Genomic DNA, 21,973 nt, shown 5'->3' with positions numbered 1-21,973 from the left:
CCCATGTGGTGAGCAGCCTGCCTAACCAGAGCATATCTCATCCCTCTGGATGTTAATATTTATTGACGGCACTAGGCTGGTGTTAGAACATTAAAAAGGGGATCGGGAAGAAGGGCTCTGCGGACTTAAGCCCTGGGAGGCCACGGCGACTCAAAGTCTTATTCAGATGATGTGCCGTGAGATGCTTGTCCTTGAAGAAAGGGAATTAGTGTCTGTGGAAGTCAAAGGGAAAATGGAGAGAGAGAGAGAAAAAGAGTAGGGGGAGCTGAGAAAGACAGGAAGAGAATGTGTTTGACAGAAAAATGTGTGTATGTGGATTTTGCGAACGTGTGTTTGCATACATATTTGTGCACATGCCCGTGCTAGAGATAAAGAAAAAACTGAAAAAGGAGAGGGAGAAAGGCAAAGCAAGGCTTCTTCACGCAGGGTGAGATGATGCAAAGAGCACAGGCTGGTACAAAAGTGTTACCACAGGACCAAGCAGACAATCCCCTCTCCAGGAAACGCAGATCAAAGCGGATTTAAGCAGTCAAGACTTGTTCCGTGCGGTTCCAACCAGCAGTCTCGGCCCTGTAGCCATACTTTTCCTCTCTGTGTTCAGATCAGTTAGGAGGGTGACGAAGCCCCAGAATTGAGTCATGGTAAAATATGATAGAGAGGCCTCTGCATTCCCGAGGAGAAGCAAACTCTGAGACATTGTGAGGCCGGGTACGCTGCATGTAGGGCCTCTAAGATGCAGGGAAATACATTTTAATCACATCAGCGTGTATATAATGCTGCCTTCAAGTTTGAAGGCCTCATGGTTTGGTTAAAGATGGTTAAATATTACAAATGGGTTACACTTTAACACTTTATGATGCAGTTTGGAAGGCTGCTTTTCCATAACATAGGCCCCAATGGCAGTACCTATACTATATAAACCACTGGAACCACTTTCTGCAGCTCTAACCACATGAGCTCTCCAAAATCTCTGAACCATTATCCATCAACTGACAAGGATTAAGCCTCTAGATCTTCCTCTGTTTCATCCTTTCATCATCGTTGAAAGGTTATGGTCTGAAAACTCTCCCTACACATTTCATGAAAAAAGCAAAGACAAAATAATTATTGCTTTGTCCAGAGGGGGCGCTAAAATCCAAACAGAGCAGGTCTAGACCGTGCTCTATGTTCTATTATTAACAAAGACCCAACATCAAGACAGGATCAGATCCAGTCCCATCTTACAGACAGGACTCAGTCTGATCTCATCTTAATCCACCATGAGCAGAGCACTTTGCAGCATTTAGCAAGTTACAGTGGCAAGGACAAACTTCCTTTAACAGGCAGAAACCTCCAGCAGGACCAGACTCATGTTAGACACACATCTGCTGAGACCGTGTTGGAGAGAGGGATAGAGGGAGATGAAGAGAGAGAGAGAGAGATGATAGTGGTGAGACGGATAGTAGTAGTTGTAGCAGCTGGAGTCTGGCACGTCCACAGCAGCAGAGATCCAGAGGAACCTACGAGACAAGGGAGCTCAGGGACTCCAGAAAGGTCTCTGGTGAGTAAGAACTCGTGAGTGTGCACGAGATCTGTGCAGATGTTGGAAATGGTAGCTATGCTGGGAATACAATGCTTCAAACAAATAACTTCTCTTTGTGAGAATTGGCCACCACTGTAGGACCCTGATTTCGCAAGTCTGGCAAACCACGACAAGATTTGGGATCTTGAGTATTCACAATTTTCATCCATTTTAATGCATTCCTCTGGCACTTATTTGTGCAGTTTTGTTTGAGTCAGACTTTCTAGAAAATTAGCTGAATGATGTGGTAAAGTTGACCCCGTCTGCAGCGGTTGATAGCCTAGCTTCTTGGCCGGTTTGTCAACAAAGGAGCTGAGTTGACCAAGATTCTGTCCTACGTAGATCAGGGACACCTTGCATTCACGTTCCTGGAGATCCTCTCCTTGCAAAGACATTTAATTGTATTTTCTGGTGTCTCTGCAAGACTAAACTCATCCCAAGAGAGGACCCACCTTTGTGAATATGAACCTTAGCTTAGCACTTGTCTTATAATTGATGGCGAACAAGATACTCACAAAATCAAAGGTTGCAAGGACCCAGATACTGTAGCTGTTTTTTGTCTCTCACTCTCTGCACAGGACTCAGTTATATCATCCATTTGTCAAGAAGTGGAGTCAGTGGTGTTACTGGGTTACAGAAATGTTGAAAGAGTCACTTCTCTGCATTTTAAGCGGACATAAACACAGTAAAGAAAACAGTACTTCTTTCACTCTTCGCCCCGAGGAGGCTGCCTTTTGATTGGTGGAGTCTGCGAGTAAAGAAAGATGTGTAAAGAGTCAGTATTAGAAACAAGAGGTGGCAGGAGATTAAACATCTGCACTCCCTCTCTTTTGAACCGAACACTGCTCTGTACAGTACAAGCCGGCGGGACAGCTCAGAGATAGAGTGTGAGGGCTGAGGCTGCAGCAGGAACACAGATAGCGAACAACAGAGACGGCTGAAAGGCCTGATAGAGACGGTCTAACGCTGAGGGAGGGGGAGCCGGCTGAATGCATATCCACAGAGGAGGTAAAGAGATACAAGAGGGAGAGGGAGTAAGTAGGTGATTTATTATTTGTCTTGATCTATGGTGTGGTCACAGACATTCAATTTATTCCAGAGACAGGGCAGAAGAGCTGTGAGAGTGAGCGGCCATCAGCACCACAGGAAGAGAGATGCCAGTCTCACTTCACTGCTGTGTAAATCCACAAATGTGAGGAGAACCCCCTTCAGAGGAGACCTGGATCGATGTAAACAAACATTATTTACATGACGGCATCTTCAAGAAAACTCTTATTTCAGATAGTTTAGCTATTGCACTGACTTTATAACTCTGATGCCTGCACATTACAGAAAAACTGTTGTTTTTATGGTAAAATACCTGCAGCTGGGGTTGCCAGAATTTCACCATAATAAATATGGTCCAACTTTTCTACTTTTAGGGTAAAGCTTGGGGCTTATTTCCAAATTCTACCATATAAATACAGGTTTTCACCATAGAAATAAACAGTGTTTTGCCTTATATCTAACATGAAAATACTATGTGATAAGACAGCATTTCCTCTGACCTACCGCTCATTCACAGCTTTGCAATAAGCTAATGCAGGTAAATGCACAGGTGGATTCAAACTCTGTGATATAATTGAGAAGTTATGAAAGGACTATCCTTATTGTCAAGTTTATCACAGATGAAACTGAGCGGCTGCCTTTTCATTCAAGGTCCGACACCATCGATCGTTCCCAGGATGAGGGCCGCACCCCCGTACAGCAGCATCTCCAAACCCTGCATGTGTCATCTTACTCTCAGGGCACTTCATCTGTTAGAAACCATGCCTGGATCCTCCTTAACCCCTGCTGCGAGCTCCTCCACACCCAGGAGAGAGAAAGGGCACAATCCCCCTCTGTGTGACGGGCTCACTGTCCTCAGGTGGGTTATCCTCTGAATGCAAACCCCACCGGCATCGCTCCACCTCCCCTTCAAGTGTGAGACCAGCGTCTGAAACACAGTGACAGGGATTCATTTCACACCTCCTCTGTGCGTGTCGCTGGCTGAAATGCTTTGTCCTAACGCTCTGACCGGTTCTGTGGTTGTAGAAATCACTAATCACGGAGTCGTAAGGTACCTTCTTGATCCAGCTACCTCCGCCGCTCAACATTAAGCCAAGATCGAGAGAATTCATTACAAATCAACCCCTCACCCCATTTCCTCTGCCCCCACCAAAACCCTGCTCAGTCTGCTTGCATCCTGTAATCCGACAGATTAATGGCAGAGCATGAAATGTGGCGTTTACGTCGACAAAAGTTAAATGTTGTAGGGAGGGAGGGGCGTTGTGGCTTTGGCGTGTGGATTACGCCCTGCGAAACCCCCTTAATGCCAGTATAATTTGATGGAGCTGCCAATTTGCTGTATGCGCACTCTCTCTGCCCCACTTCTTATCCCTCCTCCCCCGAACCAAAGCCGACTTTGCTGCAGCACTTCTGAGGAGGATCTGAAGTTTGGAGAGGCGGAGATACACGACGGGAGGAGGGACGAGCAGCCACAGATGCTGCCTTGGATCCCTGCCTCCCCCAAGCTTAAGATCACAGTGCTAATGTCACTGCTGAATTTATGTCACGTCTGGATTTGCATAATTTACTCTCTGAATCAAAGGTACCACAGGTGCATATTCACGAGCTGGAGCAACAGAGAAAGTTTGTTCTCACTGGGTCACTTTACAGGTGCGGAAAAGGTACCACAGAACTACAAATCCACGGACCAACTCATCCTCTGGAGAACCTCTAACACTCAATCAATATTTAGGGAGAAAAAAAACACTTCTTTTGTTTCTAAACAACCTGAGTCACATTGAGTCATGGACTGCCTCCCTGTAAAATCTAGAATCAAATTTAAAATCCTTTAAAAGATCTTCGTATCTTAAAGAGCTCACAGTGCCCCTCTAGAACGCTACGCTCCCAACATGCAGGCCTGCTCATCGTACATAAAGTCTCTAAAAGTAGTATGGGAGGTAGAGCCTTCAGTTATCAGGCCCCCCTCCTTTGGAATCATCTACCAGTCAGGGTCTGGGAGGCAGAAACCCTCTCTACTTTTAAGAGTAGGCTTCAAACTTTCCTTTTTGATAAAGCTTATAGTTAGAGCTGGATCAGGCTTGGACCAGATCTTAGTTATGCTGCTATAGGCTTAGACTGACACACTGGGATCCTGTCTGTCCCTCTCTCTCCTCTCTCTGCCTGTCTCTCACTTTAACTCTTCCTGTCCCATTAAAGTTACTAACCATAGACCTTTCTGGAGTCCCTGAGCTCCCTTGTCTCGTAGGTTCCTCTGGATCTCTGCTGCTGTGGACGTGCCAGACTCCAGCTGCTACAACTACGACTATCCGTCTCACCACTATCATCTCTCTCTCTCTCTCTCTTCATCTCCCTCTATCCCTCTCTCCAACACGGTCTCAGCAGATGTGTGTCTAACATGAGTCTGGTCCTGCTGGAGGTTTCTGCCTGTTAAAGGAAGTTTGTCCTTGCCACTGTAACTTGCTAAATGCTGCAAAGTGCTCTGCTCATGGTGGATTAAGATGAGATCAGACTGAGTCCTGTCTGTAAGATGGGACTGGATCTGATCCTGTCTTGATGTTGGGTCTTTGTTAATAGTAGAACATAGAGTACGGTCTAGACTTGCTCTGTTTGGAAAGAGTCTGAGGAGAACATTTGTTGTGATTCAGCGCTATATAAATAAAGATTGATTGATTCATCTTAGGCTTCCCTCTTAGATAGAGGTGTCTCAGGTGTCTGGCTGCAGTATGTGTCATAAAGCCTGCCAGTAGGGGGAGCTTTAAGTGTTTTGGCTTCACTATCAGGAGGTTTCCATGAATCTAGAAATGACAAGTAATGGATCTGGTCCAAGTCTACAAACCAACAACGCATATACATGACACCCAACCTTCGAGGTGAGGACGGCATTGGCTGAGGTGTCACTCAAACTTAAAGTCGGTGCGTTACGAGGTACGAGGCTCTGAGTTGGGTCAACAAAACTGCTTTACTTCCTTCGTTGTGTCACGATCAGGATGTGGTTGTCAAAGCTAATCACACTCCGCACGCACACACACTCGTGCGAGCAGTTTTATCAGCGTGGGTGAATGTGTATCTGTATCTGACACGAGTAGAAGCAGGTCAGATCCAATCAAAGCGGTGTCGTCCTGCTCTCTGGCTCGCCACATCCCACCTCCCTGAAATAATACTCATAATTCACGGGGAGGAGGAGGAGGAGGAGGAGGGGGAGGGCGGAAGAGTTTGCTCTTTAGCATCATTCAAAGGACATTTCCAAACTATCGCTCAAAATGACAGAGAGAAGCATGGGGGTGTACGAGGGAGAGGGAAGAGAGGGCGGGTGAGGAGGTGGGGTGTGCTCGGAACAATCACACTCATTCACACCTCTGTCGACAATCCCTTCATCCCCGCATCCCTCCCTTCCCTCCCCCTCAGAGTCCGCCAATTAATCGCAGTGAAAACATGTCTGATTGAATCTTTTCAAGCAAATCCTCAGGCTTGGGCTTTTGTTGGTCCACTCCTTGTCAACATCTATTAAAACAGGCCTTTAATGCTCCCGCCCAGGCCATCTTCCTCGCAAAATATGGAGTGAGAAGATGGGAGGAGGGAGGGGGGGAAAAAAAAACTGGGAGAAGGGAACAGGCGGGGGGGGGGGGGGGGGGGGAGGAGGGGTGGAGGACAAAAACCTCCGGCGCAGACTGATCCCACTGTCTTCAACTTTAATCAACTGTATGCTAGACCGCTCTTCATCCTCCCTCTCTCTCTGTCAGCCTCTCTCAGTGTCTCTCTCTCCTTCTCTCTCTGTCTTTCTCTCTCTCTTCCTCTGTCTGCCCAATAATGGGCTGTTTGTAATGCAGGAGGCGAGCTCCACATCAATCATTCGCCCCAGTTTTCACCCCCACCACCATCGCCGCCGCCGCCGCCGCCACCACCTCGTCCTCCGCTGCAATAAATATGGAAATGAGCAGGAGCCAGTCATTGGTAATTTCAAGCTCGGCTCACTAGTGTTAAAAAAGGACACAAATGTATTAATTGCCGGCGGCCGGAGGAATCCCATTTTCTGTGGGCATTGATTACAAAATTGGTGTGAGCAGCCATTTTTTTTGCAAAGTTACAGCTGGTTGTACGATGTGTGTGTCGAAGTGAAAGATGAGGAATGACAAAGATAGTGTTAGTGATGTCACTCTCACATAACCCTGGTGTTTATCATCGCACAGACACATCAGATTGTGGTGTAGGTCAGCTTATCTTGCACACACAGAGCAGCTGAAACATTAGTATAGATATATATATATATTTAGATACAGGCATGCAAAAACCCCACGTGCAACCCCAAAACACCCTCCTACCCTCTCTGAGCAGGTAGCGGGATGCTTGCTGCACAGCTGGCTGTACTAATGTGAGATTATGTCGCGTGGAGACCCAATTATCCACAATTGATCTCAAACACTTTCTACTCCAGCTCTGAGAGCAGCCCGGTGTGTGTGTGTGTGTGTGTGAGTGTGTGTGTGTGTTTTGTTGTGGAGCACTCGCCTCCATACAGGAGAGACCACATGGACGTTCTTGCAAATGCACAGAGGAGACGCTGGGGACACATTTCCCTCAAGGTTAAAGGATCATTGGAGTTATTTTCAAGCTGGGCCGCTCCTCAGATTTCACCATCGTGATGACTGATTGGGATTCAAATGTCACGTGTTTCTGGAGCTTCATAAATAATACAGGTTGGTGTTACTTCTGTCACAGAACATATGAATTCAGAAACTGGGATACATACATGTGCAGCTCTGCCAGGGTTAGAAATAAAAGTAAAGACAGTTTGCACAGAGGGGGAGTCCTGATCCTGAAACTACTTCTGCAGAACATTTAGTTCTTTTGCAACCTCCTGATCTGGACTACTACTTCTTTTTTCTTGTGCTCTGCTCTGACTCCTTTCTAGATATCCCTTATGTTTACCAATAAAATGGCAGCACATGAATATTAGCTTTGTTAAAAGTGCAGAAATGAAAAAGCTAAACATGAAACTTTCAAATTAAAACTCCACGAAAAACCTATGATGATGTTTCCTTAAGTCCTGCTATGTCTCTCAACTAAAAGCAACTTAAAATAGCGTGTAAGGGTTTGTGTTTTGGAGGGAATTCAAGCAACCAATAAATACGTTCTGTTGCATTCTCTGAAACCCATAAAACACCACAGATCAACGCAATATCCAGAAGGTTTGGTCAGGGGACGGGCAACATGTGAATGCAAAAGACCACATTTTACTCAAGCTGTGTCCCAATTCAGGGGTAGAAACCTTCTTAGGACTCAGCTTTTGATGGACCAACCCTTTGTAGCCTGCATAGGCTGCACATGGTAAACTGAAATGAAACAGTCTGGTCTACTGACCTGTTTGTGTCACCAGCTGTTTCCTTCATTACACTTGCCTCTCATAGTGCCGCCTCTGTTGTCTAGCAACAGGTAGCTGGCTAAGTAGCTCACATTGCTAGCGTCACATGACTTAACCACCATCACCATCATTTTAAAGACAATTTCAAGTTTCAATGCGCTATTCTTTTAATAATAATAATAATAATACATTTTATTTAGAAGCGCCTTTCAGAGCACTCAAGGTCGCTTTACAGACAGATAAAAAACACAATAAATAAAAGAACACGATAAGATAAATAAAAACAACAAGCAAAGTAACACCAAGTTAAAAATGAAGCAGTGGAAATTAAGCGGGGAATGCAGTTTGAAACAGATGGGTTTTGAGTTTTGATTTGAAGAGGGGTAGTGAGTCAGAGTTTCGGATGTCCGGTGGGAGTGAGTTCCAGAGTTGGGGAGCAGAGCGACTGAAAGCTCTGCTCCCCATGGTGCTGAGACGGGCAGGGGGCACAGAGAGGTGGAGGGAGGAGGAAGACCTGAGGGAGCGAGAGGGGGTGACGATGTGGAGGAGATCAGAGAGATACGGGGGGGAGAGGTTGTGGAAGGCCTTGAATGTGTAAAGGAGGATTTTGAAATTGATTCTGAGTTTGACCGGTAGCCAGTGGAGCTGCTGGAGAACAGGGGTGATGTGGTGAAAGGAGGGGGTTCTAGTGATGATGCGGGCTGCAGAGTTTTGGACCAGTTGAAGTTTATGGAGGGATTTGTGAGGGACACCGAAGAGGAGTGAATTACAATAATCGATACGGGAGGTGACAAGACTGTGGACCAGGATAGCAGTGATGTGAGGGGTGAGAGAGGGGCGGAGACGGTTGATGTTGCGGAGGTGGAAATATGCAGACCGGGTTATGATATTGATGTGAGAGTTAAAAGAAAGTGAGCTGTCAAGGATGACACCCAGACTCTTTACCTGAGGGGAGGGGGACACTGTTGAACTGTCGATGGAGAGGGAGAAACTGTCGGCTTTGGATAAGGTGGATTTGGTGCCTACAAGGAGGAGTTCTGTTTTATTGCTGTTGAGTTGAAGGAAGTTGGAGGTGAACCAGGACTTGATCTCAGAGAGGCAGAGGGTGAGGGAGGAGGGTGGGAGAGTGGAGTCAGGCTTGCTGGAGAGGTAGAGCTGGGTGTCATCCGCGAAGCAGTGGAAGTTTATGCCGAATTTGCGGAAGATATTGCCGAGTGGGAGAAGGTAGGTGATGAAGAGGAGGGGCCCCAGGACAGAGCCCTGGGGCACACCTGAAGTGACGGGGGAGGGATGTGAAGTGAAGGATTTGAGTTGGATGAACTGAGTGCGGCCTGTGAGGTAGGAGTGAAACCAGTGCAGGGGGCTGTCAGTGATGCCTATGGAGGAGAGTCTATTGAGGAGGATGGGGTGAGAAATGGTGTCGAAGGCCGCACTCAGATCGAGGAGGATGAGGATGGAGATGAGACCGGAATCAGCTGCCATTTTAAAGATTTGTATCAACTAAGTTGATACTAAATCCACATATTTAACAATATAACACTCACCTGCTTGAGAGTCAGCCATCTTGTTTGAATTGGTGCACAAAGAACCATGAGATAGGTTTGGCAGTAAAGGATGCATCCTTCATGGCCCAGGAAAAGGAGGAGACATTTGTTGGCCACATGTGATGGAGCCCTTTGACACACCGATGTGACGCTACTGGTCTTCGAATGCACCCTTTGAAGGGGTCAGCTCCTTAATTCCTGAATTGGGACACAGCACCAGACTTGTTCCTGCTAGCCCCTGAGTAGGATCTCTGCAAGGAGAGTGGATGTGAGCATGCAGCAGGTAGGAGACGGGACAATTCGCCATAAGTGAGTGAGACTTATGACGTTTATATCATGTAACTGCAACATACACTGACTATTCCTGCAGGTCAAGTCGCGTCCTGCCTCCTGAGACTGCCCACTGACGAGGGAAAGTTCGCACTGTGATGGACGTGGGTGAGTGAGCAATCAAAATATGAACTACAGAGAGATTTGCATAAATCCAAGGTTACTCGAAGATGGAAAGGGTTAAAATTTAGAAGTGGAAGTGTACTTGAGTGTACCGGCACTGTGCATCAGTGAAACAGGCTTTAGACTGTGCACCCTTTAAGACAGAGGTTTGATAATGAAGGAGTAGAACTGTGCTATAGATCTATAGATGAAGGATGTGTCAAACTTAAAGCTGCATTAAAAATAGAAGAAAGTGAGTAATCTTCCACCAGCATACAGAAACAGCCAACCAGCTATGCAGCCCTACTGTGTGTGTGTGGTTGTTTAAATAGCACGTGCACCCAGTATGTGTGCGTATGTGTCCATATATTCATGCATAATGTGCTTTGAATGCATTACTACAGAGTCTATTTTTGTTTATGCCCGGCTGTTAGCCTGTCTGCTCTCCACGGTGAATATGTTTGCCCCAAGTAGCTCAAATGAATCTTGCTTTACTGCTTTTAACGCAGGGCAACCTCATTCACCAGTCCAACTGTACACACACACACACACACGCACCACAATAATAATAAAAGTAATAAATCGACACGGGTCCGAGATGGTGTCCAAGGAATCTCATCTCCCCATAAATTATAGCCGTAAACTTTCGCCGCCACGCAGCCTAATTAATTCTCGTGCTGTTACACAAAAGGAAATGTCGAGTGACAAATGGGCGCAGGACTTGAAAGCTGCCAGGTCTGCAAAACATTTCCACTCCAATTTATAAGCAATTTTACTGTAAATCATCAACCAGAACTGGCTACTTTAGGAAACAGGAGAACATGGTAAGAGGAGTGATAAAGAGAGAGATAGAGAGACGGAGGAGGAGGAGGAGGACTGGGCAATTGAGACACGAATAAATACAAATGATAAAATATTTAACAGAGTATTTAAACTTAGTCTCTAATCTGACGGAAGATCTGTAAATTTGACCTGACATGCGTGTTTTCATATTAGCAGCAACCACTTTATGTTTTATGCATTTATCTGTGTGTTTACGTTAATAATGCAACCAGGGAAATAAGAGTGTGTTGACAGTTGTTTAAGTTCCCTCTGGATTCAGAGGTACCAGCTGGATCGCTTTAGACAAAGGTCGTTGCAGGAAGATTCATAAACAGCCACCTTTACATTGAGATTCCTTTGCAGCACTTTAATGTAGCGCTGCCATCACTAGGCCTTTGAAGGTCCACAGTGGACTCTACAACAGAATAATAAAGGGGACCTAGTGTGGCATTGTGAAAGCAGGAGAAGCACAACAAAATAAAAGAGGGGTGCCCTTCCACACACACACACACACCCAACTGGGTCACATTTTCATTGTAACTCCTGAAAACATTAACAAGTTTCCAGGAAGAGCTGCATGTGTGAACACAACCACACATCATCTTCACCTCAACTTAATTCAGACTTTTTTGTGCAAAGATATCAGGGGGAGGATCCGTTGGGAAATGACAGGAAATACTTGGGGAAAGTCACTGCATGTGAGCGAGCAGGGACGTTTTAACAATGAAAGATCGCAGCGAAAACCGTCCGAGCAACAGGATAAATAAAAACATCCAAGGTTCAAGAAGGAGACACATTTTCACGATGAGAGCAGTGAAGATGTCTGCACATCTATGATGCAGCAAGGCAAGGCAAGGCAGCTTTATTTGCATAGCGCATTTCATTCACCAGGGCAACTCAATGTGCTTTACATTAAAACATTAAAAGCATTGGAGACATTCAGACAGGCATAAAAGAACACAATTAAAATGACAAATATAATGAAACAGAAAAGAAAAGGAAAATTTGAAATATATTAAAAATTACATTAAAATGTTAATTTAAAGTGAGTTAAAATGAGCTAAGATAGGACGGTAGAGGTAAATAAAAAAGTCTTACTCTTTGATTTAAAAGAGGTGAGAGTTGGAGCAGACCTGCAGCTTTCAGGGAGTGTTCCAGATATATGGTGCATAATGACTAAACGCTGCTTCACCATGTTTCCTTCTGACTCTTGGGGCTGAAAGTAGACCAGTACCTGATGACCTCAGAGGTCGAGGTGGTTCATAAAGTAGTAGCAGATCAGCAATGTATTTTGGGCCTAAACCATTCAGGTCTTTATAAACCATCAGCAGGATTTTAAAGTCTATTCTCTGACAGACAGGAAGCCAGTGTAGGGATCTAAGAACTGGACTGATGTGGTCTAATTTTTTGGTCCTTGTTAGGACTCGAGCAGCAGCATTCTGTATGAGCTGCAGCCGTCTGATGGACTTTTTAGGGAGTCCTGTAAAGACCCCGTTACAGTAGTCTAGTCTGCTAAAGATAAATGCATGGAGGAGTTTTTCTGCATCCTGCTGAGACATAAGTCCTTTAATCCTTGATATATTCTTAAGGTGATAGTAGGCGGACTTTGTGATGGTCTTAATGTGGCTGCTGAAATTAAGGTCTGAGTCTAAGACTACACCAAGGTTTCTGGCTTGGTTTGAACATTTCATCTGTGCAGATTGGAGCTGAGCAGTAACTTTTAACCTTTCTTCCTCCAAAAACAATCATTTCAGTTTTTTCTTTATTTAACTGAAGAAAGTTCTGTCTCGTCCAGTCATTGATTTGTTCAATGCATTTACTCAGTGTTTGTATGGGACTATAATCCCCTGGTGATATGGTGATGTAAATGTGTGTGTCATCTGCATAGCTATGGTATTTTATTTGGTTGTTTCTTATTATCTGACCTAAGGGGAGCATGTAGATGTTGGATAGCAGAGGCCCCAGAATGGATCCTTGAGGTACTCCACATACGATTTTCATCCGCTCAGATGTGTATTTACCTATAGACACAAAATAGTCCCGGTCATTTAAATAGGACTTAAGCCAATTTAGTACTGCACCAGAGAGTCCCACCCAGTTTTCAAGTCTGTCCAGTAGTATCTTGTGGTCAACTGTGTCAAAAGCAGCACTAAGATCAAGTGATACCAAAACTGAAATTTTGCCATTGTCTGTGTTTAAATGAATATCATTGAGGACCTTGACTAGAGCGGTCTCTGTGCTGTGATGTGAATCCTGATTGGAAGACATCAAAACAGTCATTTATCATTAGATAATTGTTCAATTGTTGAAAAACAGCTTTTTCAATCATTTTACTTAAAAAAGGGAGGTTTGATATCGGCCTATAGTTGTTCATTTCTGATGCATCTAAATTGTTCTTGAGTGGTTTAATTACTGCTGTTTTCATGGCCTGGGGGAAGACACCTGAATGAAGAGACATGTTGACAATTTGAGAAAAACAGTCATCATCTTGAGGTTTTTTGCACCATCATGTTGTAAACATCACACAACTCATCACCTCTCGCTCCTGCACAAGACCATGCAGCTGCAGACTGTGAGGGACATGAAAACCTGCAAATCTTTCAGGTATGCATATAAGAAAGAAGCCCTGTGATATAGCTGATGGAGAGACGTAACACAGTTGGGACTGTCCTTTGTGAACAGGGTGGAGTGATACATCCTGTATAAAGACCCTGTGCTGTTGTTCTCTTCTCAAATGATTTGGCATGAGCAGCTTTGAAACTAAAAAAAACAACAAGTAGAACAAGCTGCTGCAGTTTTAAAATAAGAGGCATAATTCAATTCACAGAAAACTGGTTTGAAGTCGTACTCCAAACCTGCAGAACTTCACATGCACCAAGACTTGTTAGTTTATGATAAAAGAAGCTCAAGTAAAAACTAATAATGCATTCATTAAAAACAAAGACACAGATGTTTACATCCCCCTCAGCTTCCTACATGCACCTTTCCTCCATCAGTCCTCTCAGCACCTGCTCCTGCTGAAACACGGCTGAGCTGTACCTCACAGTATAATGGAAAGCACCTCCTAATGCCGGACGAAAGCTCACTTTAACTCTGCATTGATCAACACTCCGGACTGATTGGGACCGATGCAAATAACAGGGAAGTGATGGACAGCGACTGGACCGCCTCGGCCCGGCCTGCAGGAATTAGCCCCACCAAACACAGACCCTTTATCAATGTCTGCGGACCCCGGGCCAATTTGAATGTGACTGAGGCACTCAGTGGACGTGACATTGACGGAGGAGGTCCATTGGAAGCCATGGTTCAATGACTCATTATGGAGGAGGCTACGGGCTGTGTTTTCCACGTTTGATACAGCACCGGCCTTTAAAAGCACTAATTGGAGTGTAAATGTGTCCTTTCTCCTGCATCTGTTTTGTTTGTTCTTATCTTGTTACGGAAATGAGTTTGTGTCAGGTCGGCCATTAATCTCAGTCTGAAGTTTACACAACATTTTGATAGAAAGGAAACAAGTTCAACGGAACAAAAACACTCATTACGTTTAGAAAAGCTTCCTCTGCAGAGTGGCATCTGTGTGGGCACGAGAGGACGTTTTCATAATGACAGCAATCACTCCACGTGTGTCTGAAAGTCCTGCTTTGTCTGCAGAGGTGAGCTCAGCACTACTAGGTTATCATGTGGCTTCACTCACACCAAGCTAGTTACCATCTTAACAAGTCAACACAGAGCTTCTCTGAGCGTGTTAACATGGAAAGGGTGGGGTTAGTACTTTTAACCAATCAGAGTCAAGAAAAGGTCAACCACAAGTGGAGCTTATAAATATAAATATAAATATCAAAGCCTCATCTAAAACACTAAGCATGCTTAATTTTAGTACAAGGCTTCAGTCCAATGACTGCTCGACAACATCCCTGATCCATCCATGTGATGCCGTGATAAACGTGTTGCTTCCACGTCTTGGTTCAACGGCTAGCTTGCACACTGAGGTTCACCAGCGCCACAATTTTGTTCCTTCTTACGGCTACAGACCTGGGGGTGCAGGTCAAAGCAGCAGGACTTGGGATTACAAATCATGTGAGAGTATTGCAATCACGTGATAACAGCAGTGCTTAGAGAGGGCAACATGCTAACAGCGACTTCTATGTCTCTCTGAGGCTGATTCACCTTCATTTGGATATTATTCTGTGTTGTTTGTGCTTCTATCATGGGTGAGGGAGTTTCTTTTTCTCAGGTTAAAATGTTTAATTATGTTCTCCTTTGTTGTGCAATCAACTACAGACAAAATCAGCAGCTTAAACTCCAGTTGTGATCAAGGTTGGATCAAAGTTTTTGTCTGTTTAGTAGTTAATATATTCATCTCCATATCCGTATGGTCTGATATTCAGTTGGGGGTCTGTACAAAGTGTTTTATTTTGAAATATACCACATGCTCTATTCCGTTTCACGTCTGACTTCCTGTTTGCAACAATCTGCTCTGTTCAGCTTGGCGCTTGTTGGACGTGAGCTCTGTTGGAGAGACGTTTCTGAGGCAGAGCTAAGGTGCCCACTGTGGACACATGAGCATTGACTTAAGTCGGCTAAAAATGACGCATGGAGTCCCCTGTTAATTGCAGAAATGTGTTTTTTTTTTCTAGTTGTTTGTTTGCAGAAACTCTCAAGTTGCAATTTGTCTTGTCAGGAATATTTGGGGCTGTTAACACGTTTTCCTTTGCTTCTCTTATCCAAGAAAGACAAGAACAAATCTGTCCAAGAAAATCACGTTAAACTACTTTAAAGGTGACATATCATGCTTTTTTATCAATATATATCGGTCTAAGAGGTCCCCAAAACATGTCTTTAAAGTTTATGCTCAAAAAAACACTTTGAAATCAGATTTTGGTCTGCCTGAAAAACCCTCTTCTTCAGCCCTCCTCAGAACACTCTGTTTTCTCTCTGACCACGCCCCCTCAGGAAGTGGGTGTGGCCTCGGCTCTCCAGCACGTTGATCTAATGTTTACATGTTGGCTGAATATACACGGCTGCTCACAGACCCGACTTACTTCAACCCTCTGAATCTGATCCAGAATCTGATCCTGACGGAGAGGCGCCTGTTGCAGGACCTTTCTGAAGGATTGGTCACAGATTTAGTGTTTCTTGTTGTTTTATTTGTCAGTATGTTGACGTGTGTCTTGGTACACAGCTACAGCTACGACATGTAGCTATGTGGCTATGCTAACTAGCGCTAGCACTTTTCCATGATAAATAAAAATCATCCACTAGATCTTCAAATCTGCAGACGTGGGGAGTAAACAGTCCCTCCAGGAAGTTGCGATTTCGCGATCGCAACTATCAACGCAAATTCAACCAATCAGTGCGATTATTTCGCGGCCCTGCAATTTTATACAATCACCGCAACTTTCCCCCAAATTTGACCAATTACCTCAATCCCAGCCCCTGTACGTCATCGGTTTTGTCATCAATTTGACTTCCTTGGAACATAAACCTTGGAACAATAAAGTCCTCCCTTGATCGGCACTTTTCAACAACAAAACATGCACAGAGAACGGGTGAAGGGAGGGGTCAGCAGGCAGGACAAGTGACCATGACAACGTTGTTATTTATAGATTGAGGGGCTCAGTGTTAGCTTGGTCTCTACCTGCAGCAGGTGTGCTTTATGAACCAGCTCTCCTCACCTCCATGCATCTGTCTCATCTTCATTGAGGATTTTTACTCCCGGTGTGTGTGTTAGTGACAAAGACACAACCGGGGGACGTCTGTTACTATTTGATGTTTGACGTTGTTGCCGTGGTTACCGTAAAAAGCTCTGCATCTACAGCTTGATTTAATCCAGTTTGGTGAAACATCAGACACATTCAGTAAGTTTTGATCAACTCCTTGTCATCAAAGATGCAGATGCATTTCAGAGTGCCGTGAACTGACTGTGCATCAGTCGCTGCGAGGTGCATTCAGGGACCGTCGTAAATGTGCAATACAGTCCTTTCATGACATTTTTCTGTGAATCAAGAGAACCAAAATACAGTCACAGTGGCCACATCAAGAATGTTTTCTAAAAACAACTGTAATTTAGCATATTTACTTGCCCCTGAGATGTTATTGGGGGACAAAAGCAAAAAAAAATAATCGCAACTTTCCCCGCAATTTTTCAAAAAGCTGTCGCAAATTCAGGCTTTTTGGGACGCAACAATCACAAAAAAATCCCGCGAAATCCTGGAGGGACTGATTAAAACTGACCTTTGTGTTTATTAAGACAGCCTACAACTAGCATGCCTCCCTCCTATGCTCCTTGTTAGCACACATGTGTGCAGGGAATGAAAAACAGAGGAGGGATTCAGTATTATTTTATACAGTCTATGGGCTGAACAAGCTCCGAGCTCTGACTCCGTTACAGACCGGATATTGTTGTGACGTAACAAAAACACTGAAAACTGAAACGGCTGGTTTCACACACATTTACAGAAAGGTGGAGAAATCAGAACAGGGGCAGAATGGATTCTTTTCATTCTCGGGGGGTTTGTAGACAGGGAAACATATTTCAGGTAGAGAACCATTAAAAAGTTGATTTTGCATGATGTGTCACCTTTAAAACTGAATATTCTTCTAAGTTGTAGAAACGTTTTCAGAGTGAAATCTGCTCTCAGGATCACGCCAACATTAGACAGAGATTGCTGAATTATTTGGATGTGTCGTAAACTTTTCTTTCATCATCTTCCTCCGTCTGTTCCCATGTTTTCAGTCGAGTATCACACTCGTGAATACCCTATACCGTTTGAAGAGTGTGCCATTATCTCTATCACTGTGACTCATCCTGTCAGAGTCATGCAAAAACAACACCTTCAATGACAATCACACTTCCTGATTGACTGCAGTAGCATGAAGCAGCAGCAGCCTCTGACTCAGACCTTGATCACACTGAAGTGCTGCTTTCTGTCATTTGAGGGATCTAATACCTGCACACACTCTGACACACGTCCTCCAATCAAATCATCTCAGCTCTGAAGTCGTCTGTGCTTCACATGCAGTGATCTGAATGAGTTTGTGACGTCATGTTTGAACCGTTGGAGGTTTCCCGAGTAAACTAAAGAGGTGCTTCCACTTCTTTCAACTTGAAAGTTTCTAAACTGCAAAATAAATCCAGTAGTTAATTGTATGTGTGACCGTAAAGAGGATTTCACCGTCACATGCACCAAAAGAAAAAGACAATGAAGTGGAAAAGTGACCATTTGTCTTAGTGGCCTCACTTTTTAATTTTAATGAAGTGTTTTCTGTGAAATTCCTGCAGCCTATCTACTCCATTATAAACTTTGGCAAGAGTTTAAAAAAAAAAAAAGGGAATTGCCATCTAATTAATTATTTCCAGCTTTTGTTTCTAATTAAATGCATGGTTAGTCGACTCTGTGAAGGTGGGTGTGTCGCGACAATGCTGTTTTACCAGAGCAGACACACAGGGTGAGCCCGGTTCTGACTGTCACACCCACACATCCACAAAAACACTGAGTGAGGGCAGAACAAAGGAAAGTTTGGAGAGGGGAAGGAGTCACTGTTGTTGTTTAAGGCTTCAAAAGGGGACCACCTGCTGCAGCCCCGGGGTCAGGGGTGTTTCAGTCATCATCACATTTAAATAAATCTTGCCTAAAAGCTATTAAAGATACAGACTTGAATTATGTGTCAGCTCAAAGCTAAGGCTTCCTTCTTTAGGGTCATTTACATGTTCTATTACATTAAGTTTAAAATGTGGCTGCTGCACATAGGTGGCTGCAAAAAGGATGTCTGGAGCCTGAAATTGGAAACTTGGTGCTGCTTTAAAATGTGCACAAGCTCCTAAAAACTGAGAGGTTCCCTTGGTGAGATACATGCGTGCTCGCAAACAAGAATTTTCACGTCTGATGTACTGAAAAATATCCACGTGTGACAGAGAAAGCTGATTTGAAACAGGGGTAACTGTAGTGTGAGAATAAGGCGAGCATGGTTTTGCACCCTGTTGTGAACCCTGTTTGGAAATGCAGGGTAAGTGCATCTTAATAGACCAACATCCCTTATCAAATAAGGCTTCCCTGGACAGAATCAGTTTATTTAACACCAGTACACTCTTCTTTTGCAGTGTGAAAGTTAAGAGAGCATGTTTCAATACTCTATTACAAAATGCTCAGTTAAAATTTCAGGTGTAATGCTCAGGATTGTGACTAATTTTGTGCAGAGCTGCTCGATGCGTATTTAAATAGGAAGCACTATTCGCTATAACACCGCTGTGAACCCAGACAAGCTGCATGTAACGGAATGGAGCAGAAGCTCTGCTCTGCTCATACATTGATACTATAGATAACTTCAGTTACTCAGCATTGAAATAAAGATACAAGCTGGTTGTTTAAGTGCACTAATCTGCAGAGAGCCTGACATTTTCAGGGCATTTTTTGCGTGAATGCTTGAAAACAGCTTCAGACAACCTTCTGGTGAGAAAAAGTTTTAGGACAATTTAAGGACAATTTAAGATATTTCAAGAAATGAATCATTTTTAAAAAAGTAGGTCCTGTTTTTCTGCTGCAGCAGAGAATTTCCAGATGCATGAACACTGCACACAAACAGGGTAACAGCAGCTCTATTGTTTGTTTACAAGCAGTGCTCTCAAACCATTGAATGATATGAAATGTGTTTGTGCATGTCACTGTCTCTGCAGCAGCTTGGACCTCAAGAATGCTAAAGTTATATGAGACTTATTGCGAGCGGGGAAAAGAGAGCCTAAGCCATGTCCTATCTTCTAACTATGATTAATGACTGCCAACTGTCATGCATGCATCAAGAACAGAGCCATACATCATGCAATAACTACAGCTGGCAAACACTGACAAGTACACTGAAGCCACGCCGCGGCGTAGACCTCATAGCACATTTCAATGTTCAAGCTATTTTGATTTAATATTCAAGTACATGTGTTGAAAAATATCCAATATACACAATTTAGGCAAAGGATGACAAAAGTACACGTGTGCATGGATGCAAAAATACACACACACACGCAGACACACACACACACCTTCATTCTCGTGTAATCCGTCATCTTGCCTATGGTTTTAATTCCTGTTAACTGCATGGTTGCATGCCGCTGCATCGTTCATTCTAATGGAATTGAATAACAGAGCTGCTTGGCTGCACTTGCACAGGCCTGCTTTAATTGGAATGAATGTTTTTTTTTCTTTTACAGAATATTCAGTCCAGTTTTTCCTCAGCTTAAAGACAATGTGTGGCTCAAGTATGAGGCAGTGTCTCTCACTTCTATGGCTGGGTATAATAAAGACTGTATATGTGGACAAATGTCCGTTGATAGCTTAATGCGGAGCAGGAATCCAGAGTGTTATTTAATTTTAGTTTGTGCATGCAAATAAAGAAATAGACTCTGTTTTAAATATATTGCATGCTGCAGGACTGCAGGGGAAGTATGTGATGTCAAGATTTCTGAGCTCTGTGTGGACGGGAAAAATGAGTAAAGGATGATATCGTTTGCAAGTCTGAGTGGTGTTCAAGGTCTTGTTTTTCTCAGGTTAGGTTTACAAAAGTAAGAAAGGCATTCAATATTTCAAGATGACAGAATTGTTTTAATATCTGGAGAAAACAGTTGACTTCACTCCTTTGTGTTTAATCTACATCGTTTACCAGTAAAATAAAGAACATCACTGCTTTTAAAGCTTCAATTCCCGTACGGTGTGTGTCGATTGAGAGATGATCTACTCAGACCTAAACGTTTTTTTTAAACCAGGCTGTAAACATGTTTATTTCTGCTGTAAAGACCATGTTTTTTGAATGGGTGTGTATGTGGGTTATGGGGCTTTTGGAGCCAGCTTCAAGTGGACACTCGAGGAACTGCAGTTTGTTGCACTGATGCATTGGCTTAATTTCTGGAGACTGGCGGCCAAATGCCACAGGATCCATGTCTCGTCCGTCATGGCACCGGATCTGATAGGTTTCTATTCTAGTCAATGTGTTAACTTCCACTGGATCCGCTCCGTAGCGTTTCGGCTGCGTCTCTGATCCGGCAGGTTGGAGTCCTCAGGATCAGATACACAAGACTTCTATTTGTGCCGGATGCCGGAGCACGACGCATCAATCTCAACAGAGCAGATGGAGCGGGACAGGAAGTCAGGTTTCACCAAAACAAAATGAAAACATCCGGTTAATTTTCAGAATAAAACACTCTGTGTTATCACCAGATCGTATTTCACTTAACTACAACAACAAACCAAAGTCATGATGAGCGGAGCCAGGCCTGGAGTCAACAGGTCAGAGGTTTTCAGAGGACCAGAAAGACAACATGGATGAGGAGAGGAGAATCCTTGATTCAGGGATTACCGCGGAAAAACCTCGGTCACATGACTCCAGCTGTCTGCGGTCCTGCTCCGGAGCTGGACCGCATCGGATCTGCTGGAAGTAACAGGTAGATGTTGCTGCTCCATTTGTACCGCCATGTTTGAGTTGCATCTTAAAAACTGCATCGTGCACATCCAGGGTTGCAATATTTCCACAAAGTTTTAAAATTATACGGTATGTTAATTAATTTATCTATGGAGATTAGTGAAACATGTAAAGTGTGCGTGTCATTTGTCTTTCTTCACCTCATCATGAGTCAGGGCGTCTCTTTCATACCTGATGTAATCCACTGAAGCTATTGACCTGCCGCTCAAACAGGAAGCATCATTTGTTTATTCCCCGCCTCTGCGTGGGTGACTCTCCTGTTCTCATCACTGTATATGTACACAGAGCACTCAATACTCATCAGTACACACAGTGACAACTTAGGGGCCAGATTAGTGCATGTGCAATATCCACCCTCCACCAAAGTGAATTAATTGTCTAATGGCTTTAAATTGATTAGGCATGTCTTGGGTTTGAGTTGCAAATCTCCCTCTAATCCAGGTATTTCCCTCTCAGGATAATCACAGGATTGCTTTAATTAGCAGCACGACCATGTGTGTTGGGTACAGTAACATGGCAGCAAACACCTGGAGCCCAAGTTACAATGTGTTGTGTTGATAAGGGCTCTCTACGCCGCTGCATTTAGCCACTTGCTCAAACACACTCAGATAATAGCGCCGTAGAAAAATGCTAAGCTGGCAGAAAATAACAAAAATCAATTTGCCCAGGAGGCGCTATGAGCAGGGAACAATACTGAGAACCAGAGTGCTACAGCTGTGGGGCTTCTTTGTTCTAATATACATTTGT

The sequence above is a fragment of the Notolabrus celidotus genome, chromosome 14, assembly GCF_009762535.1.
Source record: "Notolabrus celidotus isolate fNotCel1 chromosome 14, fNotCel1.pri, whole genome shotgun sequence".
Lineage (NCBI taxonomy): Eukaryota > Metazoa > Chordata > Actinopteri > Labriformes > Labridae > Notolabrus > Notolabrus celidotus.
The sequence above is the reverse complement of the archived record's forward strand: the minus strand, read 5'-3'. Positions refer to the sequence as shown.